Source organism: Ailuropoda melanoleuca, chromosome 12, assembly GCF_002007445.2.
Source record: "Ailuropoda melanoleuca isolate Jingjing chromosome 12, ASM200744v2, whole genome shotgun sequence".
NCBI lineage: Eukaryota > Metazoa > Chordata > Mammalia > Carnivora > Ursidae > Ailuropoda > Ailuropoda melanoleuca.
In genome coordinates, this window is record NC_048229.1 from 64,043,194 (window position 1) to 64,058,163 (window position 14,970).

The 14,970-nt window shown below is 45.9% G+C and overlaps 1 protein-coding gene across 5 annotated transcripts in view; it reads left to right on the forward strand.

Moving 5' to 3' along the window:
• The first annotated feature begins 1,950 nt into the window (after window positions 1–1,950).
• SLC7A6 (solute carrier family 7 member 6) overlaps window positions 1,951–14,970 on the forward strand; it is a 35,857-nt gene continuing 22,837 nt past the window's right edge. Inside the window, exons 1-2 of one of the 5 annotated variants that reach the window (XM_034672637.1) lie at window positions 2,008–2,103; window positions 3,931–4,058. The gene's annotated coding sequence lies outside the window, so the exon portion shown is untranslated. Of the gene's footprint in view, window positions 2,104–2,159; window positions 2,301–3,930; window positions 4,059–13,521; window positions 13,850–14,970 lie in introns of those variants that run through there. The other 4 variants (XM_034672640.1, XM_011229876.3, XM_034672638.1 and 1 more) reach the window with 4 other exon arrangements.

Below are 14,970 nucleotides of genomic sequence, written 5' to 3' on the forward strand. Positions count from 1 at the left end.
AGTCACCACTCTTCTGCTTGGTTTCTTCAGCTTGTCTACCCCCCATCTGGAAGGAGAAACGGCTGAGAGTAGGATGCAGACCAAGATAGGCAGAGACAGGGACCAAGACTGGGAGCCAATGGCGGTGGATAAAGACAGAGAAACAGAGAGCCTGATACAGGGAAACATGTATAGGGGTGAGGTCCAGGCCTGTCTGTGGTGCTGAGCCAAGAGAGGGGGTTGAGGGCAGTGGGTGTGGTGGGAGTCCCAGTTCCTGCCTCCCCCACAGAGCCAGGCCCTCCTGGGCTTCAGGCTTCAATACAACCTGGGCCACTAGAGGGCGCTCTGAACCCTCACTGCACTAGTTATTGGCCAAACCTGGAAGAAGGGTGGTCCAGAGAGTGTGAGGATGCCTGGTGATGGTCCAGCTGCAATTGCGGGCCTTGGTAAGAGGATAACAACACAAAAGGGTGCAAACCCTTATCTCCAGGTCCTGCCCAGCCTGAGTCCCAGCTCTGCCCTGATACCCACCCTCCCATGCCACTCCTAATTGGTGGCCTTACAGCCACCTACTCACCCCTGACCTGTTAGCACCACTGCCAACCTTGGTTTCACAGCTGCAGAGGGAGGGCATGGAGTCACAGCAGGCTTTAACACCAGCCAACTGGGGTTCAAATCCGAGCTCTACCAGTTCCAGGCAAGTAGCCTGGAGGGAGGTTCCTTACCTCCCTGAGCCTCAGCTTGCTCATCTGAAGAATGGAGCCACAGGGTGGTCCTGACGAACACTGATTGTATTGGGGAACATCCGATTCAGCGCTTCCTGCATAGTGGGCTTTCGTAGTGGGTTGTTGTAATCAGGTATGAGACAGCAAAACCAGAGATCTGGATGCTGGCAGGTCACATATGCGTTTATTGCAGGGATAAGTGGACCAGTTGCCACTGAGTGACACAAGTGAGCAGAGTCCTTCCTCTGCCTAGCCAGGGAGACAGAAGGAACAGATCCAGGGGTCAAAGGGTCAGATTTTAATGACTCCAAATATCCACATACTCTCATTCACTTTTAGGGAGGGTATTCCAAGCAGAGAGCACAAGGAGGGCATACCAATGAGGATTCTTCAAAGATCACTGTCTCAGGTCTATAGGTAGGAGAATGGAGGAGTTTTTAGGCAGAGGAGATACAAAGTCATTCCCCTGTGGGGAGAAGAGGGTAGGGATTGGGATGCTACTGTAAGAGTTGGAGTGAAGAAAACCATGAGAAAACCTGCAGGTCCTTGGGGGGCAGGAAGAGGAAGGGTCCAGGGTGCTGGCTGGGTTACTCGGTGATGGGGAGCAGGGGTTTGGGTATGGTCAGTCTGGAATTAGAGAGTGTGCAGTTGTAAACACGTGTCTGGGGGAAATGACTCCATGTCCCAGAACAGAGTAGTGGCTTGAGTGGACAGGAAGCTAAGGGGGGAGGGCTTAGCTGCTCGTGAGGTCAGGGACCCTAGAAGAACCACAGAGCTACTAGAGGAAAAGACCCCCTAGAAGGAAAGGAGGAGGAGCCCCCAGAGGTAGAGGAAGACAGGAGAGTGCAGCTCCCTCCAGAGGATGTCAGTAGGGTCACACAAGATAAGGACGGAAAAATGTCCTCAAGCTTGAGCCCCAGGGAGGCGGGGTGGGGGGTGGTGGCTACAGAAGCACAACAGTGTCCATGTGTTTGTGGAGGCCTCAGTGGACTTGAGCTGGGGCTGAGTTGTGACTGTGGAAGGACAGGTCCTGGGTCTGTGTCTTACTAAGGTGCGTAGGGGAGGGGCTGGTGGTGAACGGGGTATGGAGGCTGTTTAGAGCTCCTTGTGTAAGCTGTACGGCCAAGAGCCGCATAGGAACGGGCTGTGCGGGGCGCGGTCACGAGCAGCCAAGTTACGCAGACGCCAGGCCCGTAGATCCCTGAGGCCGCGGCGGCCCCACAGGCCCAGAAAGCGCCGCCGCAAGCCAACCCCGCGCGGAGGGAGGCGTCCTGTCCCGACGCGGCGCGCGCTGTCGCGATCCGGCGGCGCGTGACGTGGCGGAGGCGGGGCCTGAGCGGCCGCGGCGACCGCGGCGGTCGAGCGACCGAGCATCCTGTCGGCGCCTGGCTCCTGCGAGGTAACGGGCCGCGGGCGGGGCGCGCGGGGGAAGCGGGACCGGGGCCGGGCCGGGGCCGGGGCTGCGTCCTGGAGGCTGAACTCTACGCGCCGCCGCAGCCGCCGCAGCGTGCGGCGTGCGGGCCCGCCAACCCGGGCGCTGGGCGGGCGGCGGCACGTGAGAGACGCCGCGGCGAGAGCGTGCTGGAGGGTGACGCTGTGCGTGTGAGAGGGATCGCGAGCGTGAGGGTGGCCCTGGGAGTGTGGGGATCCCCGAGTGTAAGACTGAGCGTGTGAGAAAGACTACGTGTGTGAGTGTGAGAGACCCCCTGAGTCTGAGGGTGACTGTGTGAGTGTGCAAGAAACACCCTGAGTAAGAAGATGACGCTGACAGTACGGGAGAGACCTTGGTGTGAAGGAGACTCCGCGTGTGCGTGGGGGACAGGCGCCCTCGACCAGAAGGGGGGGGGAGAGAAAGTGAGAATGAGTGAGTGTGAGAGAGAGAGAACACGTGTGTGTGTATGTGAGAGAGAGAGAGAGAATCCCTGAGGGTTGAGAGAGCCTGAGTGTGAGGGTGACTCCAGAAGTGTGGGAGAGGCTGAGCATGTGAGGAACACTGTGGTGATAGAGTCCCTGAGTGCGATGCTGACTGTGAGAGCCTGGGAGGGTGAGTGTGATGAGAAAGGGCACCTGGGCTATGAGGAACTGCAGGTGAGAAAGAGGGCGTGCAAGGCTCTATACCGCAGGCTCAGAGCTTCCTGGAATGCTGTGAGATTGTCTCGGCCCCGGGCTTGCAGGGCTGGCCTGTTGGCACTAGGGAACCGTGTACTCCTGCTATGATGGCTCTCTCTTGTGTCTTCATGCCCTGTCACCTTGTTTGATCATCTCATGCTATAAATGGAAGGAGATATTTGTAAAACATTCTGAGAATTTTTCACTTAAGCACTAAGCAAACAGTCTGGGTACCACATTGTGTAATGGTCAGTGTAAATCGGAATCAATATTGAACAGATGTTTTTGAGTACCTCTTGTGTGCACTGGGCTGTGTGCTTGGTGACACAGTTCAAAAGAATTCGGTCTCTGCCCTTGATGGGGGGGAAAAAGCACTGCCAGCAAATCTAGCATTGTGGTAGCAGAATGCTCAGCCATCTGGTGCTCCTCTGAGAGCTGCTCTCTGATTGGAGATAGGGGAGGAGCAGACTTTTTGAAAGTGCTTCCTAAGCTCAGTTCTGTCTCTCTTTGCTTGCTGTGAAGCCCTTTAGGAGGAAACTGCCATGGCTGCCTACATTACTACGGTGCCCTTGTGTGCTAATGACTTTTTCCCCCAACTTTGTTCTCAGACTGCCATTCAAGTTCTTATATTTGAGTTCCCTCTCCTGACAAATATGCAGAAAACCACAAAGAGGATTTTTTCCTATCTTCCTTCTTCCTTGTCTGGCTGTGGACATATTTATATTGCAGACTAAAAGTAAATACCAGTTATGTGACTGATCTCCTTGGCCCTTCTTGGTACAGGAAATTTCCTGACCTCTGTCCTGTGTGTTTCCTGCTATAGTCTCCAGGATGTGCATACATTTCTACAGAAGTGACGCAAACAGGGCTTGCAGGACCTGGGACTTGGGGAGCAGCAGCTGTGTAGACATGCGTGATTTGAGATGACCGGGCTAGTTCTCCGACACGTGTGGGCTGGTTGCTTCAGTTACACTCCACTGTGGGTGTGACGGAACTTCTCAGTAGTTGAGTGCTGCCCCTGCCAGACATGTAAAACTTGAAATTTACAAAGGGAGATATCATCCTGCTGCTTACTAGGTTCATTTTTTGATAAGCTGCCTCTTACTCTTTGTTGCAGAGGTTAAATGGCCAAGACAGACAAATGGAATTAGGCCTTGCTGTGAAGACTTCCATTTTCTTCTCAGTACCTGACCATTTATGATGAGGCAGCTTATGAAAGTGTGATGTTTGCTTATTTCCTCACAGGTGACTATTATTGCTCTGTTCTCTGTTAGATCTTGGATCTGTGTGATTTGTAAAGAGTTTCAGTTATTTGTGGACAATATGAACAGGATATTATTAACGAGAATGGCTCACATATAATTAACGGTTATGTAACACTATATAAAATTGTATATTAAATTACATCTTTTTCTAAAGAGTAATTGTGGTAGTTTATAATTAAAGATACTTGAATGGGGTTGTTAAAAAGAAATTGAAAACCAAAGTCAATGAAAAAGACTAGATACCACATACTGTTGAAAGTGAGAATATTTATTCACTGTGATTGGGTACTGAATTTGATACTGAGTTTCCTGGTATCTTAGGTAAAAAGATAAAGGTAGAGTTACATAACTTTTTCATTTGATGGGGGTACTATATAGGGAGAGAGAGGTAGAGAAGGAGAGTTAAGCATTAAAATAATTAATGCCTATTAATTGTGGAAAATATATAAAACTCAAAGAAGTACAGAAAAGAAAGAGTCCTCTATGTTTTCACCATGGTAGAGGTATTAGTATTTTTCTCAACATTTTCCCCCATAGTCATCAATTATAAAAGAGTTTTTATTTTATTTTATTTAAGATTGATTTATTTGGGATGCTTGGGTGGCTCAGTTGGTTGGGTGTCTGCTTTCAGCTTGGGTCATGATCCCGGGTCCTGGGATTGAGTCCCACGTGGGGCTCCCTGCTTGGGGGGATGCAAGCTGCCTTCTTCCTCTACCTGCTGCTCTCCCTGCTTGTGCTTGTGTGCTCTCTCTCTCTGACAAATAAATAAATCTTTAAAAAAATAATAAAGATTTATTTATCTATTTTGAGAGAGAGAGAGCATGGGCATGGAAGGAGGGGCAGAGGAAGAGAGTCTTAAGCAGACTCTGTGCTGAGCACAGAGCCCAAAATGAGGCTTGGTCTCATGACCCTGAGATCATGACCTGAGCTGAAACCAGGAGTCAAATGTTTAACCAACTGTGCCACCCAGGTGCTCCTATAAAAGTTTTTAAATTCAGCTTGTAAAGTATTCTTTGTAATTGAACTTTGAAAGATTCTTTTTTTTCCCCCCTAGAAAATTGCATATTATAGTTTCACAGCTAAATTTTCATGAGGCAGGGCACCTGGGTGACTCAGTTGGTTAAGTGTCTGCCTTCGGCTCAGGGATGGATCCCTGCATGGGGCTCCCTGCCCAGCGGGGAGCCTGCTTCTCTCTCTTTCTCCCTCTGCCTCTCACCCAGCTTGTGCTCTCTCTCTCTCTCGCTCACTGTCTCTCAAATAAATAAAATCTTAAAAAAAATTTTTTTTTTCATGAGGCAGTGTTAGTCATCTGATGAATTCCTTTATTATCTGGTGCAGGAGCCTGTAAAATAGGATGAAAACCTGTGAGAAAGCTGCATTGTGTCCTTATAGGCAGGGTTTAACGCTAGGTTTTCAAAACAGAAACTTAGGTACACTGGAGATTTAATGGAAATTGTCTTCAGTAATGATTTTAGCAATTGTATGAGAAAGAGAGATTGAGAATCTGATACTGTGTGTGATCTTCACATACTGATTTCTCTTATCATTTGGATAAAAATTGAAGGCAGAAGGATAGCCAGTTCAAGGAGGGTGATCTGGTAAGATTTTGTCGCACACTCTTTCCCCCAAATACCAGGATACTGAGCTGGAGACAGTGGCTTAGTTATGAGCTCCTTGATTTTCATCCCGTTGTTGCAGAAGGTCTGCATATCTATTCTGTGGGGATAGGATAAACAATGCATCTCACACAGAAACGGACTGCCCTTTTGAGAATGTATGTAGATACTGTGGTGACTAGTTAAATGCAAATGAATTCAAAACCATTATTGTAGTCATAGTTGCTTTTTATCATTTTTTCTCCATCATCTATTACTTAAAGAACAAGTACTTTGACAAAATGATAGGAACCACTGTCTCAGACTGAATTTTCTGTTTGATCACTTCTCTTTACTTAAGGCTTTTTTTGCTTATTGTTCTGGCAAGCAAGTGGCTCAAGGTGTTAGTCTTTGAGTTGGGTTTGTTGTGTATTTTCTCTCTTAGCTATTTTCTGTCCTTTGGTATGTTTTATTCAGTGATCATGTAGTGAGTACTGAGCCTGTGCTAGGCCTTGTACTGGGTGCTGTTAAAACAGATGAGGAACTCACAAAATAGTTGGGAGACTGAGGTTAAGTAAATGCAACAGAATGAGGTGGCTGCTAAGGCAGAAGTATGTACTAGAAATCTTATGGGCACAAGGAGATATATGGAGAAAGATAGCAGCCAGGCTGTTGGGGAAAAGGTGGTAGAAGAAGGGTGTTAGAAGCAGAAGGTTCAGTATGAACAATGGTGTGTTTGTCTGATGGACTCTGGAAACTCTGGACTGTTCCAGGTTCTGGAAACTGCAAGTAATTCAGTGGACAGGATCTTGAGTGGGACTATGGGGTCAGGGGTGGGTGTGGGGTGGGGGACATAGTGATAAGGCCCTGCTAAGAAGGTTGGAATTGGTCTTAAAGGCCTCAGGCAGCACCTGGGGGAGGGTTCCTAACCCTGCTCTGATACCAACTGAGAGATAGTAGGGTTGATATTTCTGTTGTGAAACATGAGGAGCCAAAGCAGTGTTTTTTCTTCCTTGAAGGCTGTCTCCCATCCCTAGCCTTTCCCGCTCTCCTGCGTGGAGGTAAACCCTATTGCAGATGCCAGTTTTTCTTCTTTCCCACTCAGAATGTACGTAATTAATTAGACAAGAGCTATGTTGGGACATTCCATTTTCAGGTCTTTTAGATCTTGCCGATTTTTTTCCCCCCACACCCTACATGGGGCTTGAACTCATGACTCTGAGATTGAATCTCATGTTCTACCAGTTGAGCCAGTCAGGTGCCCCTAGATCTTGCTCATTTTATGTCTGCGTATTCTGTTGATGACTGAGAGAAGTAAGTCTCAACGTAATCGTGGGTTTGTGTATTTCTCTTTTCAGATCTGTGATACTGCTTTATGTATTTTGAAGCTATGTCTTTGGAAGAAATACATGTTTAGAATTGTCTTCTTGTGAATTAACCTCTTTATCATGATGTAATGTCCCTCTTTATCCCTAGCAGTATTTCTTATTCTGAAGTTTATTTTGTCTGATGTTAATATAGCTACTCCCAGCTTTTGATCAGTGCTTGCATGGTTTATTTTTTTCCCATCTTTTTACCTATAGCTTATTTATATTTATTTATTTATTTGTGTATTTTTTTTAAAGATTTTATTTATTTATTCGACAGAGATAGAGACAGCCAGCGAGAGAGGGAACACAAGCAGGGAGAGCGGGAGAGGAAGAAGCGGGCTCATAGCGGAGGAGCCTGATGTGGGGCTCGATCCTGTAACGCCGGGATCACACCCTGAGCCGAAGGCAGATGCTTAACCGCTGTGCCACCCAGGCGCCCCGTTTGTGTATTTTTATGTAGGCTTCACACCCAGCGTGGAGCCCAGTGAGGGGCTTGAATTCACTACCCTGAGATCAAGATCTGAGCTGAGATAGAGTTAACCACCTGAAACGCTCAGGCACCCCTTTATGTTTTTATATTTATTTTTTATTTTTTTTTAAGATTTTATGTATTCATTGAGAGAGAGGGAGAGCACAGAGGGAAAATAAGAGGGAGAAGCAGACTCCTCACTGAGCTCGATCCCAGGACCCTGAGATCATGACCTGAGCAGAAGGCAGATGTTTAACCACCTGAGCCGCCCAGGTGGGGGTTTCTTGTAGACTGTATGTTGGGTTTTGCATTTTTATCTAATCCATCAATGTCTGTCTCTTAATTGCTATGTTTAAATCATTTGCATTTCATGTTATTATTGGGATGGTTGGATTAAAATCTTCCATCTTACTAGTTGTCTTCTGTTTTCTATTTGTTGCATACATTCTTTCTTCTGCCTTCTTAAACATTTTTTAAGTATATTTGATATGCAATGTTAAATTAGTTTAAGGTGTGCAACATAGTGATTCCACAATTCCATGCATGCTTACTATGATAAGTGTAGTTACCATCTGTCACCATACACTGCTACTGCAGTATTATTGACTATATTTTCTTTTTTTTTTTTTTTAAGATTTTTTATTTATTTATTTGACGGAGAAAGAGACAGCCAGCAAGAGAGGGAACACAGGCAGGGGGAGTGGGAGAGGAAGAGGCAGGGTCTCAGCGGAGGAGCCTGATGCGGAGTTCTATCCCAGGACCCTGGGATCACACCCTGAGCCCAAGGCAGATGCTTAACGACTGAGCCACCCAGGCGCCCCTATTGACTATATTTTCAATGCTGTACTTTTTTTAAAAAGATTTTATTTATTTGAGAGGGGGAGAGAGAGAGAGAGAGAAGAGCATGAACGGCAGAGGGAGAGAGACAAGCAGACTCCCGCTGAGCGTGGAGACCTATTCAGTCGATCCCACGACCCTGAGATCATGACCTGAGCTGAAATCAAGAGTTGGAGGCTTAACTGACTGTGCCACTCAGGAGCCCCTATGCTATACTTTTTATCTCTGTGACTTACTTAATGACTGGAAGTTCGTACGTCTTAATCCCCCTTCACCTCTTTTGCTCATCCCTTCACCCCCCTCTCCTGTGGCAACCACCAGTTTTATTATTTATTTATTTATATTTATTTTTATTTATTCATTTTTTTTTAAAAGATTTTATTTATTTATTTGACAGAGAGAGAGACAGCCAGCGAGGGAGGGAACACAAGCAGGGGGAGTGGGAGAGGAAGAAGCAGGCACTTAACGGAGGAGCCTGATGTGGGGCTCGATCCCAGGACGCTGGGATCACGCCCTGAGCTGAAGGCAGATGCTTAATGACTGCGCCACCCAGGCACCCCTATTTATTCATTTTAAAGATTTTTTTTTTTATTTGGCAATGAGAGAGGGAACACGAGCAGGGGGAGTGGGAGAGGGAGAAGCAGGCTTCCTGCTGAGCGGGGAGCCCGATGCAGGGCTGGACCCCAGAAAGCTGAGATCATGACCTGTGGAAGGCCGACACTGAACGACTGAGCCACCCAGGTGCCCCACCAGTTTTTTTTATGTATTTATGTTTTATGTATTCATTTTATGTATTTATTTTTTTTGTTGTTATTCGCTTGTTTTGTTTTTTAGAAAAGTGAAATCATATGATATTTCTTTTTCTCTGACGGACTTACTTTACTTAGTGTAATCCTTCTAAGTCCATCCCTGTTGCTGCCTACTTTTGGTTTGAGTATTTTTTTATGTTTTATTTCCACTATTGGTTCATTATTTATACCCCTTCTTTTAATCTTTTTTAAAAGTTTAGTGTTTTTTTTTAAGTAACATTACGTTATTTCACATATAAGAAATTCACAACTGTATAACTCCCAATCCTTCAGTCTCTGTGCTTTTGTTGTCATATATTTGACCTTTTTTTTTTTAAGATTTTATTTATTTATTTGAGGCAGGGGGAGAGGCAGAGGGAGAGGGAGAAGCAGCTTCTGCACTGAGCAAGGAGCCAGATGCAGGCTGATCCCAGAACCCTGGGATGATGATCCCAGCTGAAGGCAGAAGGCAGACTCTCAACAGACTGAGCCACCCAGGCTCCCGTCATACGTTTTCCTTTTATATATGCTGCAAATCCACAATTCATTGCTACTGTTTTTACTTGAGGCAGTCAGTTATATTCAAAGCAAATAAAAATAGCCACCCAAAAAGTTTTTTTTTTCCAAAAAGTATTTTTTTATATTTACCTCAGACCATTTATATTATCCTGCAACTCCTGGTGGCTCCATTCTATTTTTTTTTCCACTTTTTCCACTTTGACTCTTACGGTTTTCATCTCTCTGCTGAAATTTCACATCTGTTTCTGCATGCTGTCTAACTTTTCCATTAGAGCGCTTAATGTATTAATCATAGTTATTTTATTTATTTATTTATTTGACAGAGATAGACAGCCAGCAAGAGAGGGAACACAAGCAGGGGGAGTGGGAGAGGAAGAAGCAGGCTCCCAGCAGAGGAGCCTGATGTGGGGCTCGATCCCAGAACGCTGAGATCACGCCCTGAGCCGAAGACAGTCACTTAATGACTGAGCCACCCAGGCGCCCCCTAATCATAGTTATTTTAAATTCTTTGTCTGGTAGTTTCAATAGCCGGTCATCTCTAAGTCTTGTCCTGTTGATTACTTTGCTTCTTTCCTTTTTTTTTTTTTTTAAGATTTTATTTATTTATTTATTTATTTATTTATTTATTTATTTATTTATGGGGAGAGAGAGAGAGAGAGTGCATGTGGGCAAGAGGAGGGACAGAGGGAGAGGAGAGAGAGAATCCTGATTCGACTCCTTGCTGAATACAGAGCCTGACACAGGGCTTGATCTCACAACCCTGAGATCATGACCTGAGCCAAAATCATGAGTTGGATGCTTAACTGACTGAACCACGCCAGTGCCCCTAATTACTTTGCTTCTTGATAGTGGGTTCTCTTGCCTTTTGTTGTGTTGCTTGTAATTCGTTACTGATTGCTATATGTAGTACTTAAAACTGTAGAGACTGAGGTAAGTATGTATTGTTTTGTTAGGCTTAGTTTGGGAGTTCCAGTCAGTTAGGAGATGAGTTGGGTTTGGGTTTTGTTGTTGTGGTTACCTTAGGTGCACACAGGGCTTCAAATTCCTCAGGTTAAGGATTGGTTTGCTGAAGGGGGGGCTTTTCCCCAATGTTTATACTGTACCCTCAGCTTTAAATCTTTCTTTTGTTGCTGGGTGCTTGCTTACCTGGTGGTGGGGAGCAGGGATTCTCTGTTGTCTTGGTTCAGCCTCAGTGTTAGGCCCTGTTTTTCCAGGTCTGGGGGGTGAAAGGGGTGTAGATCTTTCTGGCGATCCTGCCCTTTGGCCCCTGACGTAGGATGGTCGGGATCAGAAATTCCTGCCTTTCCCCCAGGCATAAAGGGTTGTTTTATTTTTCTTTTACCCTGCCGCAGCTGCCTTGGGAGTGACAAGGTTTGCCACCCTTTCCCTGGGAGTGTAAGATTTTTATTCTTTAGTAAAGGGACTGGTTGGACCTTATTTTTCCCAGAGTAGTGATTGCTTTCCTTCTCCAGACTAGCACTACCGAGAAGCTATCTCTGGCCTCCTGCCTAGTATTTTTTATGAACGTCCAATCCACTGAAGTCTGTGGAGAAAAACCTCTGAGTGTCTGTGCTCTTGCTAACCCATACAAGACCGTTAGTAATTCATTAAAAATTGTACCCTAGTTGTTCTTACTTGCCTGTGTGTTGGTCCCATCATTCTCCCTCTGCCACAGGTGAACCAGAGCTTGCATCTCTCAATGGATGTCCTGTTTTTCCATAAATTTCAGTCCGGTAGATTGCCCTGTAACTTCAGCTCTCTGATGGCTTCAAGCAAAGTTATGGTTTTGTAGATTATTTGGCTTTTTCTTGTCATTGGAGTTGGAATGATGCTTTTCTCAGCTTTCTACATCCCTAAATGGAAGTTAGATGTCAAGACAACTCCATTTTATACTAAACTTTTCAGTGAAATGAATTTCCCTCTTTATTTCCCTGTGGTACTGTGATTAAATATACATCTGTTCTTCACTGCTTCTAGACACAGCTCCTATAATTTCCTATATAAGAGCCATAGGGGCATTTTCTATTGTAATATTTGCTTTTGTTTTCAATTCCTGAAATAGCTACAGGGCAATGAAAGTGACATGGGTGTCTTTTGTTATTTATATAACAAGCCCCTTTCAACCCACCTCTGAGTTTATGTTAATGAGGTGATTTTTGGAAAACATCCAGATCTTCTCAGGATGGGAGCTAGTTCCTGAGGAACCAACGGTGTGATTAGGGGATTAGAACTTTCAGTCTGGTCCACCTCTGGGCGCTGGAGATTTAATCAGTCACTAATGGCCAATGATTTTAATCAGTCGTGCCTTTGTAATGAAGCCTCCATAAAAACCCCAAAAGGACGGAGTTTGGAGAGCTTTCAGGTTGGTGAACAAGTGGAGGTGCTGAGTGAGTGGCTTGCCCAGAGAGAGCATGGAAGCTCTTCCCATATGCCTTGCCCTGTGCATCTTTTCCATCTGGCTCTTCTGAGTTATATCCTTTAATAATAAACTGGTAATCTAGTAAGTAAACTGTTTTCTTGAGTTCTGTTAGCCACTCTAGCAAATTAATTGAACCCAAGGAGGGGGTAGTGGGACCCTCCAATTTATAGCCAGTCAGTTGGAAGCACTGGTAACAACCTGGACTTGTATTTGGCATCTTAAGAGGGGGCAGTTTTGTGGGACTGAGCGCTTAACCTGAGGGATCTCCCGGTGGATAGTGTCAGTGATGCAGTTTTGGAATATAGGTGAGGTTTGATGGGGTGAGATTCGGAGCCAACAGCTAAGACAGAATTCTTGAGATGTCTTTGGTGCAAAATGCTGGTTTTATTAAAGCATGGGGACAGGACCCTTGGGCAGAAAGAGTTGCCCTGGGGTTGTGAGGAGCAATTCATTATATACTGGAGTTGGGGGAGGTAAGGGAAAAGGCAGGTTTTCAAAAGAACTTTTTCTTTCTTTTTTTTTTTTTAAAGATTTCATTTATTTATTTGACAGAGAGACAGACAGCCAGTGAGAGAGGGAACGCAAGCAGGGGGAGCGGGATAGGAAGAATCAGGGTCCCAGTGGATCAGGGAGCCGGATGCGGGGCTGGATCCCAGGACTCTGGGATCATGACCTGAGTGGAAGGCAGACGCCTAACGACTGAGCCACCCAGGCATCCCTCAAAAGAACTTTCATATGCTAAAGAAGACCTACAAAATACCCGAGGCCTTGCCATAGTTAAGTTAAGGTTGTTTTTTCCTCTAGTGAAGCATTAACATGAAGACAGTAGGGAGCTTCCTGGAGGAACATTATCCTCTGCCTGCCTCAAGTATTTGTTAATGGGCTGCGGGTTTTAAGGACATTTTATTTTATCTACGTTTCCTTCTGGAAGTTAGGTTATTGATAAGAATGCTTTTTTACTTGTAAATCACTAAGGCATTTGTAAACTAAGGGAAACTCTTGTACTGCAGGACTGTAATCTTTATAAATTAACCATTTGTTTTTCCTTCCCTTAGCTTTAGGGCAGCCAAGAGTGCTGAGGAATGTCACATATATCCCACCTTGGGGGTGGGGGTTGTCGGGTGTCAGCTTGTGCTTGTCCTTAGCTTGCCTTCTGCTCTCCCTCGTTATCAGAATTGTCTGGTGTTGCAGAATTTCTTGATGTGTAGAAAACCCATACATCTGGTATCAGAGGTCCAAAAAGAATATTTGGGAGCCCCAGCCTCCTCTCCCCATCTAGCTAGGGTCTGGTGGAATAGAGGGGAGGCTGAAGTGGTCACCGGGACCAGGTTTCTCTGCTTGACTGTGTTGAGTTGGGTGGAAAAAGGCAATCTAGGTCTCTCTGCACTTGACTCATGTGAGAATATAGGCTCCTCTGCTATTTCCAAGTTTGTTTTTATGGTTGCTTTGGCTCACCTGACAGACACATGAAAACAAGTATGTACCCACATGCCTGTGCCTGTATAGGGAAACCTGCATGGCTTGGTGCCAAGAGTGAAAGGAAGAGTGGTGCTGCCTTAAAGCCAGGTCTCATCTAAGCAAAGGTAGGCTGGGAGTAAGGGGAGGCTTGCTAGTGCCCCAGAGGAGTTTTTTCACTTGATCTCCAGTCCATACCCTGGCAGGGGACTGGGACAGGTAAGGCAGGAATTTTGGATGGAGCTGTGGAGACTGAAGTTTTCCCTGAGAACTGCCTACCCTTGAGTGGCTGTGGTTCCCTCGCTCTGGGCTCTGTGAGGTAAGGTTTTGGCACTTCCATCTTTGTTGAGTAGATGAGAGGCTTCTGGGAAGATAATGTACTGATCTCATTCTTTCTTTTTTTTTTTAATGTATTTTTAAAGATTTTATTTATTTATATGTCAGAAAGAGAAAGAGAGCACAAGCAGGGGGAGCAGCAGGCAGGAGGAGAGGCAGAGGCAGGCTCACCGAGCAGGGGGCATGATGCGGGCTTGATCCCAGGACCTTGGGGTCATGACCTGAGCCGACGGCAGATGCTTAACCGACTGAGCCACCCTGGCGCCCCTGATCTCATTCTTATCCCTGAAGTTATCTCTGTGACCTTAAAAGACTGATTCCTGGGTGGGAATGTATAGCTTACAGGATTCCTTTATCCAGAAGATGAGGTGGGAGTAAGTAGGTGATCTGAATTCCTGATTACTGGGGTACAGGAATTGAAAGAGGGAGGAGGTTATGCTGAGTGCAGGTTCAGGAAGGTGCTTGTCTTCCTCTGACAGATTCTGGGTTCTTCATGTATAGGTTGTTTTAGAATCTAACTTCTTTGAGGTTTCTGGACTGGCCAACTGTAAACCAAAAGCAGTAGTGTGTGCCATCTCCCTACAGGTTGCCTTCTAATGCCAGGTCTGTGCATAAGAGAAGCCATGTAGCTCTGACTGGGTGTCAAAATTCCTGGGTCCTGTTCTGGGAGAATCTCTTTTCAACCCCAGATGGTAGTGAGGGGTATGCTGAGAAGGAAAACAAACTGATAGCTGTCAAGTCCCAGGTCAGGGTGCCCTCTGGATGTTCTTTCTCCATCAGGTCTTAATTATGTTCTCTCTCTTTTCTGGGCACTTTGGAAAAGGGGATGTATTGAATGGGCAAGCAGCAATGTAGGAAGTAAGATTGATGTTGTAGACACAGCAACACAGGTGTGTATTTTCATGAAGGTCCTATCCTTATTCTAGTCTTGATGCCCTGGTCTTAGCATCTTCCTAGCCCTTCCCACTACCTGCTCATGTTCTTAGCTGGCCCGAGAGTAGCTACAGACTTGTCCATGTGTTGCTGAATACTGCAGAAGTTCCTGTTTATGTCTGGGTGGAGGTGAGTGGATGTGGGCAGTGAGAGGCCTGTCAGGTTGGCTAG